The 14504-nt window shown below is 38.6% G+C and overlaps 1 long non-coding RNA gene across 1 annotated transcript; it reads right to left on the bottom strand.

Moving 5' to 3' along the window:
- Positions 1-2106: 2106 nt before the first annotated feature.
- On the bottom strand, positions 2107-13848 carry LOC121635237. The gene is made up of 3 exons (XR_006009371.1): positions 13838-13848; positions 6020-6023; positions 2107-2189 (listed from the first exon to the last, which is right to left on the bottom strand). It is a non-coding gene; the product is annotated as an uncharacterized LOC121635237 (long non-coding RNA).
- Positions 13849-14504: the final 656 nt, after the last annotated feature.

Genomic DNA, 14504 nt, shown 5'->3' with positions numbered 1-14504 from the left:
ATTGACCTTTGCGAACTTGTAAATATTTCCACTTGGTGATTCAGATTATAAATGTAAAGATGTTTTATTTCTCATGTCTCTTTAATGTGACCAAAGTTATTACATATGACTATGTGAGTGTGTATTAAAGAGAGGAACACAGTAATATCCTTTCTTACTTCATGGCTCCCCTGATAGTGTTGTTCACCCTCTGGCCACGCTGTTCATAAAGGTCCACTGCTCCACTGCTTTCTTGAGCCACTCTTCTTGACAATATTGCTTTAGTTCAATTTTTCTGCATTATGTTGTATATTTACAGCTGTGTTTACAATCATTCTCCTGTTTAACAACCAGTTTCAGCCGAGCTCAGACAGATGGCGTCAGATTTGACTCAAGAATACTTTCCTATTCAGAGTTCATTGTTTTCTTGATTATTACAAGGGAGGTGGCTGTAGAACAAGCCTCAAATCATGAACCTCCCATCACAGTGCTTCACAGTTGACGCTGATGTTTGTGTTTATGTGGCAGTTTTAATTTTCACCTAATATGGTGCTGAACATTTTGACCAAACATTGGTCTGGTCTGCCCAAAAGACATTGTTCCAGACATTTTGTAGTTTGTTCAGATACAACTTTGCAAACCAAAGCTATAGCATGTTCTTTGTTCATTTTCTCCTGGCTGCCCTCCACACAGGCCACAGTTGGTCAAGTTTTTTCAGCTATGGCCCTCACAAACTTCAGTGTCTAACATTCTTCCTCGCAGTGCTGTTAGGAAAATCTGATGACTGTATCATCATTAAAATTAAATGTCAGAACAATCTTAAGATAAATAAAAGAACATGCTTTCTGCAAGCTCACAGCTAAAGAGAGATTATAACTTCAGAATGCAATTACGTAATTGGGAGTCTTGTTTAAACATATGGACCTATTTACTTCTATTCATGCCAGAGGTAAAAAAGGATCTGATGACTCACTGCTAAGGGATTTGTTGTTAAGAGGCAAATTCTTTAAAGATCAGATCATAAACACAAAAGGAGACTGAATAATTTATCTTCAGTAATCAGTAGAAAAAAGTTCAATTCTAAAAGTTAAGAGTTCAGAAATTCCCTGCTATGTTATATTTTTATTGGTCTCATAGTCAATCATGTAGCATCTTCTGATGTAAGACAACATAGCCCGATAACAGTTCAGTAGCTGAGAGAAAAGTAATAGCTCTGGGACTGCGCTAATCTCAAAGGTTTGATACCTTGAATGTGAGCTGGCACAAACTGTCTCACGATCCTCCTTTCCAAGATCAGTATGATATATCAACCTCAGGGCATTTGTGTGTCTCATTCCTCCCCTGGCTATTACCTAAATTGCAGTTTTGCACGCAGGCAAGGCTTACCTACCTCCTACATGTGCTGACATGACATGACTTTTCAAATAAACAGGATGTTTTCGACCAAGTCAAGGTAGCATACATTAAAAGATATATACTCACTTTGGTAGGTTGATTAATAAAGTTCTTGTGCGCTGGTTTCTTTTTCAAAATATTATGTTTTGGATCTCCACAACAAATTGTATTTTAACCCAGAACTTAAAAGCCCAGAGTTGTTTTTTTTTTTTTTTTTCCCACAGAGCTGAAAGAATTTCTGCCTTGGGCATTTGCATTTACACTGAAGGCGAAGGTACAAGGTAAATTACAAAAATTCCATTGGACACTCCTTGCTGAACTCATCTTGCTGCATCTCAAAGTGAAGTCAAACCAGGAACGCCGCCTCATCTACCTTAGCTCAAAATATGGTATTGTTACACATTACAGATCATAGTGTTTCAGTTTGGCCTAAAAACATAATCACAGGAAAAGAACCAGAAATTAATACCATAAAACATAAACTACATTAGACATTGTGTTAAATTGTATGAAAGTAAAACCAAAAAACACACATCTTACAATCTATAGTTGTATATATATATATATATATATATATATATATATATATATACATATTAGGGATGTCAAAAATAACGCATTAACTAATTTATGTAATTAATTGCATTACTTAATGTTTTAACACACTTGTGAGAATGTTCCACACCTTCACTTTTCCCGCATTCTTTTTTAAACCTGCGACAGTCCAGCTGTGTTTCACACCAACGTGTCTCCTCTAGTGACTCTCTGGTCATCTATGTTTGTGCAGCGATGGCTGTCAGTGATCACCTGATTGGCTCTTGTTGTGTTTGTTTATTGTTAAGCTGAGAAGGAGGAATCTAGAGGTTCATGGTTCACACCATTACATATTTACCCCAAAGTATTGCTCTTGGCAGGACCTTCTCTAACACAGTAGCTGGCTGGTGGTAGACACGGTTTACACTTCAGCTATGCAGGGGCGGGTCTAGAGTTCTGATGGGTGTCAGGCAGGAGCAATGACCATAAAAAAAGCGTAAAAGTGAAGAAAAACGTGGTAAACAAACAGCCAATGATCTATTTTATCAACAGGTGTTTACTTTGGGAGATGCTGCTGTAGGACTTTTATAAACTGCTGCATAACTTACACTTCAATGATAAAAGGAAAAACATGTTTTAAGTCAGATCATCAATTTTATCAGTTTCTTCATCAATGTGTATATATATATATATATATATATATATATATGAATCTGTAGAGAGAGAAAGAGACAAAAGGGCAAAAATAAAACAGTGGGACTGGACGAACAATCAGAAATGCAAAGCATGGCAAGCCCCTTAGAATGTTTTGGGAAATCTCAGAAGCACTATATCCAAACCATACCCTGATTCCTGTGTTAAAAATGACGGTGATGGGCCCTTAAATGCCTGACCAAAAAATAATAGACAGGAAATTTATTTATTTATTTTTTTTTATTTTAGAATCTGAAGACTTTATTTGGCCTTTTTAAGAATATAAAACCATTTTTAAATTACAATAACTGACCTATATGTATGATATGTATACTATGTGATATCAGAATTATAGTACAAAAGACAACCACCTGGGGCAGAAGACATGTTACAGAAAACCTGAATCAGACTGATGGGTCAGCATGGGCAGAAGTTGACAACAAGCTGCTTAGAAGCGCCATTTTATTATAATTAGGTGTGTTGGATCAGCAAGACATCTAAAACCTGCAGCATTGCAGGCTCTCAAGGACCGGAGCTGGACATCCTATTGTTTGGGGTTGTAAGGGGTCTCAGAAATGTTTGTATCAAATATGATGCCAATGGTTGTGTTAGACCCAAATCAATGTTAACCTTTTAAAAATGCGAAAATGTAATATAAAACAAGCAAATATAGATAGAAGTGCACTCCTGTGTTATGCAAGCTAGCTACATTTAATTAAAACACATTGATGTGTTATTGTTTACAGTTTTCTAGGGTACCCAAAAAACTGTTATTCCTTTCAATTTGAATGAATACAAATAAAACATAATCTTAATCTGACTTACTGAGAAACGTATCTACCACACACTTCAATATCTGGAATTAAAAGTACTCCTCACCTTCCTGCCGTTACCTCCTTTTCATATCCCTCTGTTTGGATTTCCTTATCATGATAAGCCACCTGCAACAATGGTGAAATGAGTCTCTGAATATAATATATTGCTCCTCGTGAGGTATTGCTTTGATGACTAAGCATTTTATTAATTAGATAGTCAGATTGCAAAGAGCTGCACCAGCCAACAGAGCTGCAGCGCAGGTGTAGCAGGGCAGAGAGAGAAATATTCTGGAGTTTTCATATGCCTGAAAAGATGGCATGTCAAAAGAAGAAAAGTAATTTCCATCCTATTGTGATTTGGATAAGAATGTTTACTATACACTTAAAATGGACCTATGCAAGCATCAAATTGCAAAACTGGTGCCATTTAAGGTTTGTTTTTTAAGGATGCAACTAATATGTTCAGGTAAGGATAAGATCTGTAGCCTGCTAGCATCCTGTAAATGATAACAAATGCTGATGACCCCTGTAATCTGTATTCTAGAGAAAGTGAAACCCATATGCCCACAAAGACTCTCAATACTATACTACTGACTACTATACAGCATCCAGGCCAGTGCCCAATAAATGATGAGACTGGACTCAAAGGCTTCATCAGACCAGAGCTGTAGGGGCTGTTCAGGTGCATTCACACCAGGGTAGTCTGGGTAGGGACTGTCTGATTGGGCAAGGTGTTCTGACTGTCACAGACTGCGATGGAGGTGAGGACCCAATTGCAGGCAGTCAGGGCAGGAGGCAGAACTCGGTGCAAGTAACAGGGTTTATTTCCAAAATGCAGGAACAGGGAACCACACATGACAGGGGATAAACCATACAACATGTACCACATATGCCCACATAAGAGGATCTGACAAGAAGTGACTGAAAACCAAGGACATATATACATGAAGGGAGTAATGGGGAACAGGTGAAGTGGATGAGTAATTAGACCAGGTGTTCTAACAAGGCAGAAACAGAAACGAAAGAGCACACAAGGAAAAAACTAACAAAAACCAAAAACCCAAACCATGATCTCAAAACAGAAACTAATGACAAAAACCAGAACCACAACCCAAAACTACAACCAGAAAATGACGAACATGACCCCCACACAGCCCATGATCGTGACACTGACAAAGTTCAAGGGTACTAATGAAAGAGGTATATCAGATTAAGAATTATACTTTTGTATCATTATAGGTAAACATATTACAAAATTACAATCACTACATTGTGTAAACATCCAATAAGTAGACTAGAATACACACAAAAACAAAATGCATTGTTGTTGTGATGCTTTGAGGTATATCTACCTGAGGGGTATTGCACGAAACCAAGATAAGGGATTAAGCCGGGATATGTTGGTTATCCTGGCTGAATTTAGCCCTAAGTCGGTTGCATGAAAGCAGCTCAAACTAAACCCAGCCAAGTTACTGTGGTGATTTATCCGTTGCAGCTAGCCTGCTCCAGACCAGGCTAACTGCCGGAAGATTAATCCTAGCGAGTCACCTGCATGTCCAACGTCAATTCTGTGAGGAATTAATGTGTTTTACAGCATGTCCATGGTCTTCCTAAGTATGGCGCATCATTTTAATCATCCAGTATTAAAATATTACATATACAGTCACTGTACATTTAATCGAAATCTGTTCGTAATCGCAACAGCCTTTTTATATGGATTTGAGTTGCAGTATTATTACTCAGGCCAAGTGTTATATTGCTATGCTAATGAAGACTGCTCGTCAAATTGCTGTCAGAGGTTTTATAAATATGTGTTCTATTGCATTAATTGAGATTACAAAACACAGTGGATGAGGTTACAAAAGGTGTATTCAAAGAAATCCGTGACGAGGGCAATGTAGAATATATAGGTCCAACTCCCCTTCACCTGTTCCCTCTTCATAATGGCTTTCCCTTTTTCAGAGGATGTGCTGGACGAGGAAGCCCGCATCCTCAGAAGAGCATTCAGACGTGAACGAGTCTTCAGGGACAGCTCACATCCCCTGGCCTTTGGAGATGACTATGTCATTGAGAGATACAGATTTTTGGTTACTGGATTTCCAGGTCCAGTTTTCTGAGTGTCCGGCGTTTAATCTCAAGATCCAGCTCCATTCCTTGGAGCTTGCTCTTTTTGAGTCAGCTTTTAACATCTGCCAGCTCTATCTCTCTCTCCAGGTGCCCTGAATAAAGCATTCTGACAGTTTGTGAAGTCTGTAAAGGAAATGTCAGTTAGCACAGCAGGATTTGTGCATAACGTAGATGTACTTTAGCCAATACTCACAATGTTACCAGGCCGCTTAGGAGACTGTGCAGCATCCGGGTCTTGCTACACATTTTCTATTAGCACCACATCACTGACTTCATATCCTTCATGGAATAAATAAGCAGGCCAATCCCATAAAATTGACATGCCTCAAGCCTTCTGGACTCCACTGACACAGTCTCCTTATCTGCAGGTGTGCATTCTGCAGCTGCAGATGTGCCTTCCCCCTGCCGTATACATGTAGCGAGAGGACTTGGATTAAGATTTCACAGAACATACCAAGCCTGTGATTTCGAGACACTGTACTAACCGGATCATCTTCTGGTGGCTCCAAAAGTGTAATTGTGTTCCCAGACACTGCAAGGTTATCCAAAGTCAGACACTATATTATATTTGATTGCGTTCCATGTGCAGCAGAATTGCAGTACGTGATGTACCTTGTATGAAGCGGAAAGTTTCTGTGGCTGGGACAGAGTCAGTTATTGTCCCTCCCTGGATCCCCTCCATCACTGGCCTCCCTTTATTTAAATGGAGGCCAGTTCCTCTGCTGGAGTCACATCCTGGCTTGGTGGGCCGCCCCCTGTGCCAGTTCTATAGGCCTTTTTTTAACTGCTACAATCATACAGACATTGAACATGTCAGCAGACACCTCATCTATTCACCTCATTTGTTCAAGGTTATCTACATTGGAGTCACTTACCAGCGTGCAAAATGTTCTTATATTTAATTTTTTCTTGCTGCCAGGTCCTTTTATGGCCAGACAGGTTTGTCCTTTATGAAGGACAGAAAGATAAAATAGATAAAAACGTTACATGAGGAAAATAGATTAAATGACACATTGTGGATGTTTGCACCTAATCATACTCTACATTTCCTGAGTAACATGCTGCACCTGCTTGTCACTCTTAAAGTATACAACAGTTAGTGGATTTGAAAAGTAACTCCTTTAATTGTAGCCTAATTATGATAGTTCCAGTGGAGCACTGTTTATTAATTTTACAGTTTTTGACTACTTACGCATTGAGCCGGTCGGCTATTGTCTGCCAGGCTCTCTCGCGTTCTTTACTTATGGCATTGGTATTGCCTTTTTTCCTTATAATATCCTTAACTTCGTCAGAGAACTCCGTCAGGAGCTGTTGTTCAGCGGCCGTGAAGTAGGACGCGCGACTTTTATCCATTTCCCTATCGGTGATTCTGTGAGCAATCGCGAGGTCTGCTTCAGTATGCCGTGCACACGCACTTATCCCAACTGTCTTCACCTGGCTTAACCTAGCCGCACCTTCTCATCCTGGCTCAGCAAACGTGCAATCAATTAAGCCAGGATAGGCCTGGATAAGCTAGGTCAAGCTGGGCTTGCTTAATTATCCTGGATTTCTTTATTCTGGTTTCGTGTAATACCCCTCTGGAATTGGTGGATTAAGCCATGTGTCTTACTGTGGTCCAAGGTTAGATCACCCAACTTCACCCACATTCAGTTTAAGTTGTTAGGGTGAGGTTTACAGGTTACAGTTTCTTGTAAAGTTGTGCAATAAATTACCTTAACTTGGATAACGGTAAGTGGTCCAACTCCATTGTCCCACAGGTTGCACCTACTCACGTTGGCAGTCATTTATCAGATGCAAACAGGGATTTAATACCATCTTCTTATTTGCAAGTGCATGCTGGTCCTACAGCCTCTTTCTTGCCTTTGATTTCAAGTGGAATATATTGATGTAAGTCTTTACTGAAACCTTGAAACCAATTTGGAGTATGTTTTGATGAGTAGGCATGAGACTGCACAAACTGTAACATGAAAATGAATAAGTGATTCAAAGAGCTCTGATCTGTACTATTGCTGCTTGGCTACATCATTTAAATAAAATCTTAAAAATATTCATCAAAATCATTAAGATTAAGAAAAGGTATGGTCTATATTAGTTTTTTTTTACATTATTGAAAATTAACTGTAAAATTTGAAGCCATAATTAAAAAATGGGAGGGGAGAATTAGCAAATTTCCCCTACAAATCTTGCTGTTTTAGTCAGCCCACTGCTGTAAATCCGTGGACATTAAAGGTTTGGTTTCTTCTTTTACAAAATGTGAAAATATTCACTCATATATTTTGCTCAGCTCAAAGGGAGAATATTATTACAAACATAATCTGATTAAACAATCAGCCATCCATCAGTGTGAAAGATTTCATTTCTATGTAATCTTTAAGGGAACAATGAGACTAGCAATTTCACATTGTCAGTTTTGTTAAAATTATGTTAAACGTCACATTTCTGTGGTTGTAATTGCTCATCCCTCCAGATATTAAAGTGTTTGACAAGCCCTAAAGGCAATGCTTTATTGAGACGTGTGATGTAAAACAGGAATTCTTACCTCAGTACAAATGCATGTTAAAAGTTGCAATTCTCAAAACTAAGAAAACCTATCACCCTTATTTGATTATGAAACTCTGCAGAAGTTGGATGTTTCAATGTTGACTTAAATAGATTAAATTAAATGATTAATATTTAAGTATTTCCCCGAGGGAAATTACAGTAATGTACAAAGGTAGTTTGAAAAAATACGTTTCAAATAATTAATCAACAGCCTGAGTTTGTTTCAGAGAGTGATGGCTGTTGGCAGGAATGGCCTCCTGTACTTTTTTGTTATGCACCATACTTGCAGAAGCCTCTCTCTGAACACACTGTTGTTTCCTTATTGTGTTGTGTATAAGGTGAAGAATTGTCCATTATTTTCAGCAGCTTGTGCAGCATTCTTCTGTGGACAATCAGCTCTAGCGGTCCCAGTTATCTCCATCACAGAACCAGCCTTCTTGATCAGTTTGTTCAGCTTCTTTAAGTGTCTGGCGCTGATGCTGTCTCAAGAGATGGCTGCAAAGCTGACTGGACTTTCCAAAACAGACTTGCAAAAGATATACATCACATTGGTGTAAACATTGAAGGATCTCAGCTTCCATTTTAGAGTCTGCTTTGCCCTTTCTTGATGTTTTGCATTTCCAGTCTAGTCTGTTGTCCAGCTGAACACCCGGGTACTTATAGTCCTCCAATTCCTCTTACTCTTCTCCCAGGATGTAAACAGTGCTTTGTTTACTCCTGTTCTTCCTAAAATCTACAACCACCTCTTTTGTTTTTTTCTTGTGTCCAAGATGGGGTGATTGTTTCTTCCCCATCTCACAAACTGACTGACAAGTCACCTGTACCCAGTCACGCCCCCCGATAAAAAAAAAAATAAAAAAAACTTAAATAATGATAGTTATACTGTATATTAAATGTGTTTCCCTTGAGTATATGTTTTATCATCAAAAAAAAAAAAAAAAAAAAAAAAAAAAAACATCATGCATGGTTGCTCTTTTAAAGTATCTACAAGTACTTTGTGTGGATAATCTTAAAAACTTGTGCAGCTGCACTGGTTTAGTATGTCTCTTCACAGAGCTGCTAATTGACTGGGAAACAAGAAAAACAACAAGAACAGCATCAGTCTAAAGGAAAGAAAGGATGTGCAAAGGGGTGTTTGGAAATAATTCCACTTATATAAGGAGTAATTTCAGAGTCTGCATCAGTTAAAAGCGTCACATTAAAATGATGAAATTGAAGCTGAAATTTGGTCGTCTCTCTGTGCATTAAATTGCTAATTGCTATAGTCAGTTACTTTCTGCTCCTTAAAGAACTGACTGTTAAAATGTACATAACTCTCTCAGTCAATAATATTGGGAGTTTTAAAGTCACAGTTACAAAGAAAGATCCTTGAAAATGAACTCTGGCATTTTCTTCTTGTTTTTTCAAAATAGACTGGCTGCTTGATTTTGAAGCTTTCTCTGGTTTTGTGTAACAGTGTGCCAAGTTAGCTCTCTTTCAATGAAATAAAAGTGCTCCAGAGGTCACAGCAGAACTAAAGTAGTCTGTAAGTGATAGAGAATCTCTCTGGCTTTTCCTAAATATCTAAGACTTTATTTAACAGATCTAAAAAGATCAAATATCTGCAGAAATCTTTTTGCAAAATGTAGTTTTTCTCCCACTTAGATTTTATTCAAGGTTCAGCTACACAACATCTTATGAAAAATAATATTTCAAGGGCATACTTCTGAAAAACATTTTGTTTTTGACCAAAACCAATTACTTTTAAGGAATGTAATTTAATGCTTTCACAGTTAGATACATTTCTTTATAAATAGTATTTCTTTGCGAACCAAAATGTGGAAAAAGTTGAAAATAAAACATAAACAGGTATGTATGATGGTCAGGCCTTGTTGGTACAGAAATATTCTTGTTGAGCTTCCATTGTTTTAGGTATTTTACACAGACCATATAGACAGGAATTAGTGCCACATCAAGTTTGTGCTTACTTACAGCAAGACACATTGCAGAACAGATATCAGCAGGTGATGTTTGGTCATCTTAACGGGTTCGGGTGGGTGTGGATGGGTAAAATTGGACCCGTGCAGGATTCTGGTCTTGTGGTTCGTAATTTTACTATGGTGTGTAGAACACATACCGTACATGTTTATGAGTATATGTTGTGTGCTTTGTTTTTCCTCCTACCCAAACAACACTCTGCATCACTTCCTTCTTATTCTTGATGCTTTATCGGGGTTGGTATATCACTTTCTTTTTAGTCCACTGGATAGTCCATTTGGAAGTAAACCAAGACCCCTAGCTTTCAAGCAGACTAGAGTCCTCTTCTTTCAGACCATGTTTGGTGTTTACACTGCACCTAATAAATCATACTACCCGTGGAAGTGGACCAAACAGCGGCAATGTGAACATGCTCTATACTACTTCTAACTTACACTTGGGACACGGATGCATAACAAAATTCCTTGGCTGCACCTACGCTGGAGGAAAAGGGTTAAAGTCACAAAACAAAACACTTTCTATACAAACTGCACATTAAATGATCCAATTATTCATCACAACTTTATAAATGACATTCTTCTGTGTGGCGTTTGGTTTATGTCTCTAGCACATTTAGTGTGTGTTATATATAAATATCTTATCATAATTAAGCTGACAACACTCAGCTCTATACTGCTGTTTCACCAAGGGATCTTATTCTCAGGGAAAGCATGAGTGCATCCCTGGTCAAATCAGTACTTAGATGTCCCAGTTCAGTTCAATAAAGATAAAACTGAAATCACTTTCTTTGAAACAAGGATGAGTTTCCAAAGATTAGTGCCCAGCTTCAGTCAGCAATGTTAAAACCAACAGATCAAGCCAAAAACGTTATGTAATTCTGAACTTTTGGTGATATATTTTAAAGCAGTTACCAATTCGCCCTTTTAAAGATGCATTACATAACTTACCAACCTTTAAACCCTGTGTTCTGGTCTTGTTTAATGGCACAGTGACATCTATTATGTGCATTTCTGGAGCTGTTCCTGCCCAGCAGTGCCCCAAGACTGAGAAACCGCACTATACAACTTTTTCTTCTGGGAGGCTGCATGACTTTGCAGTCGAGTTTTATCGTGTCATACGCGAGCAAGCAGATATAAACATGCACCGTGACTGATTCAGCAAAGGAATGCAAGAAGACATTATCGTAAAAAGATAATCCTGTGTGCCAAAGGATTGATTTTTAAAATTTATTAGATTAAATTATACAAGACATTGAATGGTTCTGGTTCAAAATGTACATTTGATCTACTGATGCCATATGAGCCACAAAAACTTGTCTTCCACATATAGTACAGTTTTGGTCAGAGTAGTGTGAATTCTCTGACACATTCTAGTGCAGACCAAAGAAGCAAACTCAGGTCTGTTTGAGAACAGGAAGTCTCAATTCTCTTGAAAGTGAACTGCGATGCAGTTCATTTACAGTGTGAATGCAACAGAACATATAGGAAACCAAAGTGAGGAAGTCATGCAGAGTGTGCTGTGGGGTAACATTTTGGATAGCTCACTGCCTTGGCCGTTGTTCAAACTGGACAGGTTCTTGTGAAAACCACCAAAGTAAAAAAAGAAACTCCAAGTCTGCTTAGACTGATTCTTGCTCCATTGTTTAATTATGGTGAACAAACTGGCTGAAGGGGAAGGATTTCCGTTTTTGGCCCTGGCCAATCAATGAGCCAGGTTTTTTTTTCTTTCTCCTGCTTTTTTCTTCTTGGTCATTGGTCATGTCAAGGGTATATTGCCCCTAGTGGGCAGTTGTTGTAAGTGTGCAATGTTGTCCAGGAGGTGTTGCCCACTCGAGGAGAGTGCAGTGTGAAAGCAAATCAAATTAAAGGAAGGTGCAACATTTCTCTGTATCAACCACCCATTTTAACCATGTCTACTGAGCTATCCTGGTGTGTGGATACCCTAAAAAGTCAATTTTTCACATGCCAGGAATGTTTTAAGATTTTCCATTAGCAATATATGTTGTGTGTTGGGCCTTACTTGTGGCTTTGAACCCTGTTTTTACCAACTCTGTTCCCAGTGCTGATTTTTGTTTACGCCTTTATTGTAAATTTCAGCTCAACAATACAACCACATTAAGTTCAACCTTAGACCCTGAGGGCTTCTTTTTGTTGCCGAGTTTAAAAATCTTAAAATTTTAAATGAACTCAGAAGAGCATTTTCTGCAAAAAAGTGGTGGTGTAAAGGAATAAAACCAGAACTACTAATATATATCACTTGGGATCATCCCACACTGAATAGGTCTGAACTGTATAAAAGTATTTATTGTTTTCCAAGAATGTGAGTGAGGAATTTGCTGGTTTAAAGTACTGCAAAAATGAAGCAAATCATTTTTAAAAGCTAAGTCTAGGTCTTCACTGTGATTACAAATGAAACATGAAAATGCTATTTAAAGAGTTAGCAGGGGGTGGATGGGTATTTATGTGAGCTTCTGACCACAGTATCCAGTCACCCTGCTGTGCCCCAGGAACAACAGGGAAGGGGTTTTTGTGTGCAAAGGAATGGTAACATAAAGGGATCAGACAGCACATCAAAGCAAAAGCCAAAGAAGTAGGTGTTGCAGGCTCAGAGGCAGCAACTTAAACCTAAACCTTCCCCCATGCATGTAGCAAAAGCCACCTCCAAGCATGTGGACACAAAGAACATGCAATGACGCACAATCGTCCACATGAAAACCTTAACCCTCAGGTGTCAGCGGCTTCGAGGCAGCATCATCTCTACGTTTAAAAAGCCTCACAAAGCCCCTTCTGTGAATACATTAAAGTTATTTTTATTGTTTCCCAAGAACTTGTTTATCAGGGAGAAGCTTGTTTTATCTTTGTTGAGGTGCTTGTTCGCATACGTGCAAACACCGTGCACGCTTTTGCCTGAGTGTGTTTGTACGCTTCTTCTCTCAGACCCTGCGCACTTAACAAGAGCTAAGTGGGTCAGCATTCCATTTCAGATGCTCCAGCAGCTACTTTTGAAGGCGAACAGTACAATAAGCAAAAGCAAACGCCCTTCAAGGAGTGTGTTCCTCATTGCTAACTCGCATAAGTTTTGTTTTAATTTGTCTCCAAGCATGTTCACGTATATATGGAGAGCTCATAGCTGAACAACTCCATCGTGCACCCCTCTCCTGTGAAGAAAATATATAATAGTGTGCAGGCAGCTTGTCAAACACTCACGGACAGGCACTATAAATTGTGATGGTCCCTGTAAACATGAGCCCAAAGGTGCCTGGCAGGCGCTCCTCTGTTATGACACTTGAAGGGGAGTTGTCATGCTATCCTCTTGCCTTTATTAGTACAGCCCACACCTGGTAAACACAAGCCAGCTCTCTCTTGAATGCACAAAGCAGACAGATAAAAATGGTGCAGAGCAATTAGTAGCGAGCATTTACACACATCATAAGTTCTAGTTTGCAACAGTGCATCACTACTGATGCATTAAGTGCTTTTTTTTTTTCTTTTAATCGTTTATTGCCCTTGAAATGAATATTACCTCGACATGAGGTGGATTTCTTGCCCTCAGGCCCAGAAAACCCATTAAGCACCCATTATATGGTGTGATAGTCAATTCTGAAATGGATCGGTTTTCGTAACTTCGCAAAACTTTTTTCCTCTCCTCCCTTTTTCATTTCCACACTAAACTAATGTTGCATTCAGGGGCTGTGATGAGTGTAAATGCTTAAAAAGGAGATATGGGACACTCCAGATGAGGCATTTGATTTCAGATGATGGCTGAGCAACACGCACACTCTCCTTTTTCCACTTAAACTGTCTCATGATCCCAAAGACGTGACAGCAATCACTATTCCCAAATGCTTGCAAAATGTCAGATACCATTTTGCATAAATGGAGAGACATGCAGGAGGTGAAACGAGACCAATTAAAAAGCAGATTTTCGAACTCAGGTTGTTTTTCTATCATCTCTGCTCTTGTACAGAAATGAAAATAAAGAGACATGGGAGTAAAAAGATCAATATGTAAGTATTGTATTTTATACGTGCCCTTGCAATCAATCATCAACAAGGAAGTGTGTTAAAAATCACTGGGTTGTTATTTTCTCAGTGTTACTGAAGCGGTATTGAACTGAACAAATTCAGTAATTGGTCTGCTCACTTTTTTCCCCTAAAGCCAGTTTTCATAAACGAAAGCAGAATCATGTTAAAGCGTTCTCAAATGGTTGCAACTTGAGATCTGAAGGTGCAGCGATCTCAATGCAAACACTTACAAAGACATAGGTGGAGAAAAGCGATTCTGTTTCTTTGAGTAAAGAAATCATTACAGATACAAACAAGTCTTGATTTATGTAGTGTTTTTTTCTTTCTGTTATTCTGTCTATAAGGACCGATTTCAAACATAAATGTTTACATTTGATATATTTTACCAGTTTTTGCCTGAGGTTAATTTAAATCTACAA

Source organism: Melanotaenia boesemani, chromosome 24 (genome assembly GCF_017639745.1).
Source record: "Melanotaenia boesemani isolate fMelBoe1 chromosome 24, fMelBoe1.pri, whole genome shotgun sequence".
In the NCBI taxonomy this organism is placed as follows: domain Eukaryota; kingdom Metazoa; phylum Chordata; class Actinopteri; order Atheriniformes; family Melanotaeniidae; genus Melanotaenia; species Melanotaenia boesemani.
The sequence above is the reverse complement of the archived record's forward strand: the minus strand, read 5'-3'. Positions and strand labels throughout refer to the sequence as shown.